A 6,497-nucleotide genomic window follows, 5' to 3' on the forward strand; every position below is an offset into this window, starting at 1 on the left:
AGACAGAGAGGAGACAGAGACTCTGATTCTGGCTGAGATTCTCAATCTCACTGGGAGATTGAACACAGCCTTTCCCAGGGCTATGGTTAAGAGCTCTATAGGAGGGCAGCCTGTATTTGCCTGCCCAGTGTGATTTCCTGAAAAGCCTTCAGCAAGCTATTTAGCTTCTTTAGACCTGCTCTTCTCATCAACAAAATGGACACAACAATACTTCTTCCAGAGTTACTGAGAGAACTACATGAGATTGGACGCTGCTCTGTAATGAGTGCTCATTAAATATAGGTTCTGCTGTTACTATGACTTCATCAGGTGAGCAAGTGAAGGTAAGCGTGGACCCTGAATCTAGCCAACAGCCCCCTGCATCCGATAGTGTGTCCAACAATGGGGTGCTGCTACCAAAGGAAAAGTAGGGAGAGGGGTGCATGAGGAGGGATGTGTAGATAGGTAGAAGGGTCGATAAGGAGACAGAAACATAAGAGGAAGATAGGAGTGGACAGGAACAGAAAAGACTGCAGGCTTACAGCAGAGAGAGAGAGAGAGAGAGAGAGAGAGAGAGAGAGAGAGAGAGAGAGGATGGGCTAGAAGTACATAAGAGAAAGCCCAGGAAGAGATAAAGAGCAACAACTCCCTTGGAATAGAAACAGACAGGAAGGTAGAGATGGAAAAGGGACGTGGAAGCCAACAGAGGAGCCTGGAATTGCAACCAGGGAGGCAGAGATGGGAGGAGCAAGGTTGCAGGTCTACTGAGAGCAAAGGAAGCAGAAGGGAGAAGCAAGAGCCCAGAGAACAGGCTTAAGACAAAGGAGGGAGCCGGGCGGTGGTGGCGCACACCTTTAATCCCAGCACTCGGGAGGCAGAGGCAGGCAGATCTCTGTGAGTTTGAGGCAGCCTGGTCTATAAGAGCTAGTTCCAGGACAGGAACCAAAAAGCTACGGAGAAACCCTGTCTCGAAAAATCAAAAAAAAAAAAAAAAAAAAAAGACAAAGGAAGGAACTGGCAAGGCAGAGTAGCAAGGCTTCCACCAGATGGCAATTTCAAGCTGCCTCTGCTCCACAGCCTCCTCCCAGCTCTCACTTTCAACTTGGCTTCCCTCAGTCTCCTTCCCACCACCTCCATCTTCATGTACATCCCTGCTGCAGGGCAGAGCAGTAAGGAGCATGGGGCACCTGGACTCTGGTTACCAGATAACGGGAGGAAGAGTCCCAAGGTGGAGCAGAAGCCAGATAACAGCCTCCTTCTGGTACACCCCCAGTAATGTAGGCAGCAGTTACCACAAACCGAAAGAAGACTGGCTTCCCAGTCTCAAACAACCTTGGGAAGCAGACAGCCCTCCCTTACTCATTACCGCCCATATATTCCAGAATGCTGTGGATACTGACTGTTTCCTGAAACAGCCCTGTCCAGGGCCGGCTATCATGAGATCAGAAGACTCCATGCCCCTGCCCCACCGCGCCTCTTCCCTTGATCCTCTTTCTATTGTCCAGTCTTCCTTTCTCCTTGCTATCATGACACCTCACAAATCTCAGACTGGTTTTCTGCTCACTTTCCAGGCTTTCCCAGCAGAGTCTGGTGCGTCTGCTTACAATCTGGAGCCCCTTCACTTGGATGAGCTGGAAGGCAACAGCCCAAAGAAATCACACAGCAGCTGCAGCACAATGTGACAGATGACAGTATCCTCAGGACCTCCATCTCCCCACTTTCCACACCACAGGATCAGAGATGACCCACCCATGACAGAACCGGAACAAATAAAGAAGTAGGGTGGGAAACATTCCTGGGGAAAAAAGCCAAGTGTGTACAGCTACTGAAGAGGAACCCAGGACTCAGCCCTTAGAGGCCAAGCCTAAAAGTAAAGCGAACCAAACATCAGCTGGAAAGATCTCCCCAGCCAGACATGGGGGTATTTGCCAGCAATCATACTTAGCATTTTAGAAATGGAACCTGGAGGATCAGGAGTTAGAAGTTGTCCCTGGACACATAATAAGTTCCAGAATAGCCCAGGCTACACGAGACTCTGTTCCAAATAGCAAAAAGTGTCCCCCGACAAGAAGGCTTGTCAATTCCTTTCCAGCACCACTTCCTTGCCAGGCATCAAAAGCATTGATCAAACACAGTCAGCAAGCTGCTCAGTGAGTAAAGGCGCTAAGTTAGATCCCTGGCACATGCACACATGTGTGCACACATACCCACACACATAATGATAACGGTGTGATGGAGGAAGGTCATTGGCTAATAAAGGAACTGCGTTGGCCCATTTTATTGGTTAGAGGATAGGTGGGAAGAGTAAACAGAACAGAACGCTGGGAGGAAGAGGAAGTGAGCTCAGTCGCAACAGCTCTGCTCTCAGGAGCAGATGCCTGAGAGAGACGCCATGCCCCGCTCCCGGGATGAAGCTCCGACCCAGGATGGACATAGGCTAGAATCTTCCTGGTAAGCGCACCTTGGGGTGCCATACACAGATGATTAGAAATGGGATAAATTAATATGTGAGAATTAGCCTAGAAGAGAATGGGCCAAGCAGTGTTTAAAAGAATACAGTGTCCGTGTAATTATTTTGTTTGTGTGTTGTTATTTCAGGCAAAAGCTAGCCGGGCAGGCGGCTGGGGTGTTGGGGACGCAGCCCCACCGCCGCCCTTATTACTTCAACGGTGCAAAGTTAGATCCCTGGCACATGCACACATGTGTGTGCACACATACACACGTGTGTCAGAAGAGGGTGTCTGATCCCTAAAAACTGGAGCTACAGATGGTTATGAACCACCATATCAGTACTAGGAACCAAACACAGGCCCTCTATGAGAGTGGCAAGCGCTCTAAACCACTTAGATGTCTCTCTATTCCACAAACCAAGTTAAAGGGGAAAACAGACAAAACAGGGCTCGAGAGGTTGTTCAGAGCACTTACTGCTTCTGCAGAGGACCTGGATTCAATTCCCAGCACCCACATGGCGACTCACACCCATCCATAACTCCAATTTTAGAGGATTTGATGCCCTCCTCTGGCCTTCAAGAGCACCAGGCACACATGTGGTATATACATTCAGGCAAAACATTCAAACATGGGCTGGAGAGATGGCTCAGTGGTTCAGAGCATTGCCTGCTCTTCCAAAGGTCCTGAGTTCAGTTCCTGGCAACCACATGGTGGCTCACAACCATCTGTAAAGAGGTCTGGTGCCCTCTTCTGGCCTGCAGACATGCACACAGACAGAACATTGTATACATAATAAATAAATAAATATTTTTTTTTGATTTTTCGAGACAGGGTTTCTCCGTAGCTTTTGGTTCCTGTCCTGGAACTAGCTCTTGTAGACCAGGCTGGCCTCGAACTCACAGAGATCCGCCTGCCTCTGCCTCCCAAGTGCTGGGATTAAAGGCATGCGCCACCACCGCCCGGCTAAATAAATATTTTTTTTAAAAAAGTTCAAACATATAAAATAAAATAAATATTTTCCAAAAAAATTAAAAAGGACAATGGAGCTAGGCATGGTGGCACAAACCTTTAACCCCAGCACTGGGAGGCAGAAGCAGGAGGATCTCTGTGAGCTTGAGACTAGCCTCCAGAGTAAGTTCCAGGGCAGTCAGGGCTATTACACAGAGAAATCCTGTCTCAAAAGGAAGAAGGATGGAGGGAGGGAGGGAGGAGGGAGGGAGGGAGGGAGGGAGGGAAGATGGACAATGAAAGGACTGGCAAGATGACTCTGCAGCTAAAAGTGACCTCTGTTCTTGCAGAGGACATGAATTCTGCTCCCAGCATGTCCATGATGGACAAAATTCCCACTTCAGGGGACCCAACAGCCTCTTCTGGCCTCTGTGGGTACCTTCACTCACATACATACACCTACATGCAAATACATTCATACACATAATTAAAAATAAAAATAAATCTTTTATTTTAAAGACTTCTCAATGTGCACACCTTCAATCCCAGCATCGGAGAGGTGGGGGCAGGAGGATTTCCGTAAGATCCAAGATAGCCAGGGCTACACAGAGAGAACCTCTCTCAAAGCTAAAAACAAATCAGAAAAAGATGTGATGGACAGCAAGGGTCTCATTACTATACACCTCCTAGATTTTCCTGACATGTGAGGCAGGGCACATCTGCTGTGGAACTGGAAGGCAGCTGGGCTTAGGATCTGAGAGAAAAGGACAAGACCCACAAAGCCCTTCCAGAACAGAACAGAGAAGCCAAATCCGGGAAGGAAGGTGCCAGTCCTCCCAGTGGGTTTCCTGCCTCCAAGCCCCTACACCGGCTCCCGAATGCCCCATGGGAACTAAGTCCCTGTTAGCCAGTTTCTCTACCTCTGCCCAGCATGAGGATCAGTGCAGCCAAAACAAATTAAAGGAAGATAACATCCCACACCTTCCACAGGAACAAAGTCTGCCCTCCTGGTTGGCACAACTTCTAGCCTACAGGAAGAAATCGCACCGGGAAGAAAGTGAGGTCAGGTGCAGAGACAGAAAGGGGAAAAAGCCAGACTTGCAAGCCCAGCTCCTTCCCACATAGAAAGATGCTGCCCTTGTTTGGCAGCCTGCACCTGTGTGCATGCTATACACGCTACTAAAGTTAAGCTGGCTCTTAGACTGTCAGGCATGAAAAGCCCTCTGGCACCAAACATAGGAGCAGCAGCACCCTCTCCAGGGCCTTAAATGCTGAGTTGAAAGATAGCTAAGCAGTTGATGGGGTCCTGGAGGAAAGTACAGTCCTGGGCAGGTGGATAAAAGCATGTGCCAGCATGGACCAATGAAGCTCCTTCATTCTAAAGAACAGCCTCTGGTTTGCCAGAAGTCTGAGCCCAGCCTAGGCGACACCGTGTGTACTAGGTCAGTTAGACTAGACAGGCATCTTGTCTCAAAGAAACAAGAACTGTCATAACTGGTTCTTATGGGGAGCTCCTGAGCAAAATCTGAAGTTGAGATAGAAAGCTCATAAAACCGGCAAGGCAGGCCACAGACAAAGGCCCAGAACCCTTCCCAGAAGCTCCCCTCCAAACACCTGTGTCCTGATGAAATTCTCATCAACAGCTTACACACACATGGAGAGAGAACTGAACCTGTGTTTGCAATAATTCCCCACTCTCCAGCTGTGGGTTTGCAGCAGTCAGCAGCACAGAAGAGCAAAAGAGGCTTCAGCTGAAATTCTTCGGGTGGAGAAACTACCTATACCTGCTGGTCTGTGGATTCAGGGTCCGAGTCACCTGACTGGTTCAGCAATCCAAGAGGATCCTGGGACTAGTTCTGAAAGACAGGGGCAGAGTGAGTGTTGGAGAACAGCAAGGACCTATGGGTAGAGAGGAGAGCCCATACTAGGAAGTCACCAAGAATAAAAGCAAGAGCAGATGACACCTCTGTGAACATTTCTGGAGAGTGAGAACTGTCTCGAGTCTCCCTCTCGTGGATGGACACAGTCCTGTGCTCAGGAAGTCTGCGCTGCCTGTGGCAGAGCGGGAACATGAAGAACAGCTCTGCTTTAGGACCCCCGGGGACTTGCTGGCAGAAGTCCCTGGGCGAGCTGTTTCTCAAGGCCTCGGTTTCCCTATTGGCAAAGCAGTAAAGATGAGTCAGGATTTCAAACCCTATTGATTTCCGGTGTTTTTCTGGGCCAGAATGCTGAGCTTCATAAATCCCTGCAGGTCCTGGTCAAGAGTGGCACAGGGCGGCCGATGTGGCTGATTGTGGAGTTCCTAGGAGAAGCAGAGCCTGCAAGTAGCCAGAACCATGCAGATCAGGCCCATGAGGGCTGCTCAGGATGAAGAATGACCAGATCAAGAGTCCTGAGTCCGCATCTCTTGCCCAGATCCTTTTTATTCTGTAGCGAAGTGCCTGGACCCTTGCCATCTGCTTCCACCCTCTGGTGGACCTCATCCCGCATCACTGGGGACACCTAAATCTCTACCTCCAGCCTGGTCTTCACAGGAAACTAAGACCCACGAGCCTCCTCTACCTGGATATTTAGCAAGCATCTCACACCTAATGTACCCAAAGCACGTCCCCTGAAGCCAGTTCCTCCGTATTCCAGGTAACAGTACAATCGGTGCTCTGGTCACCCACGTGACACAAACAAACCCTCTTAGTCTATCCTTGGCTTGCCTCCACTCTCCACCTGATCTCCACTGCCCCAGCCCAGCTGACTCTGCAGGATTCAGCCAGCCCTTCCCACCACCACTGCATCTGCCCTGCCCCTGAAGCACACTCTTGCACATCTTGCTTCTGCCCTTGTTTCCCACCGCATTCCCAGCATAGCAGCACTGAGCATCAAAGGAAATACACGTCACTCGCAGGTCCTGACTCTCCAGTGGCTCCCCATTTATCCGAGTGGAGTGGAAGATTTGCTGTGACTCGTTAGTCCCTGCACGATCGATCATGATTAGCTTCCTGTAACCGCTTTAGAAGCCACCATTCATTCCCTTCCCATTTTCCTGGCTCTAGTCATAAGGGACTGCTTACTGCTCCTCCATCGTGCAGGACATGCTCACTGGAGGGTTTTGCCCTTGCTGTTTC

The 6,497-nt window shown here is 49.7% G+C and overlaps 1 long non-coding RNA gene across 1 annotated transcript in view; it reads right to left on the bottom strand.

The window, feature by feature from the left end:
- LOC121459231 overlaps positions 1-6,497 on the bottom strand; it is a 50,594-nt gene extending 44,097 nt beyond the window's left edge. Inside the window, exon 1 of the long non-coding RNA XR_005975945.1 lies at positions 6,444-6,497. This is a non-coding gene — a long non-coding RNA (uncharacterized LOC121459231). The remainder of the gene's footprint in view (positions 1-6,443) is intronic.

The sequence above is a fragment of the Microtus oregoni genome, unplaced genomic scaffold (assembly GCF_018167655.1).
Source record: "Microtus oregoni isolate MIOR12 unplaced genomic scaffold, Mior012 000019F_ref0000042, whole genome shotgun sequence".
Classification (NCBI taxonomy): domain Eukaryota; kingdom Metazoa; phylum Chordata; class Mammalia; order Rodentia; family Cricetidae; genus Microtus; species Microtus oregoni.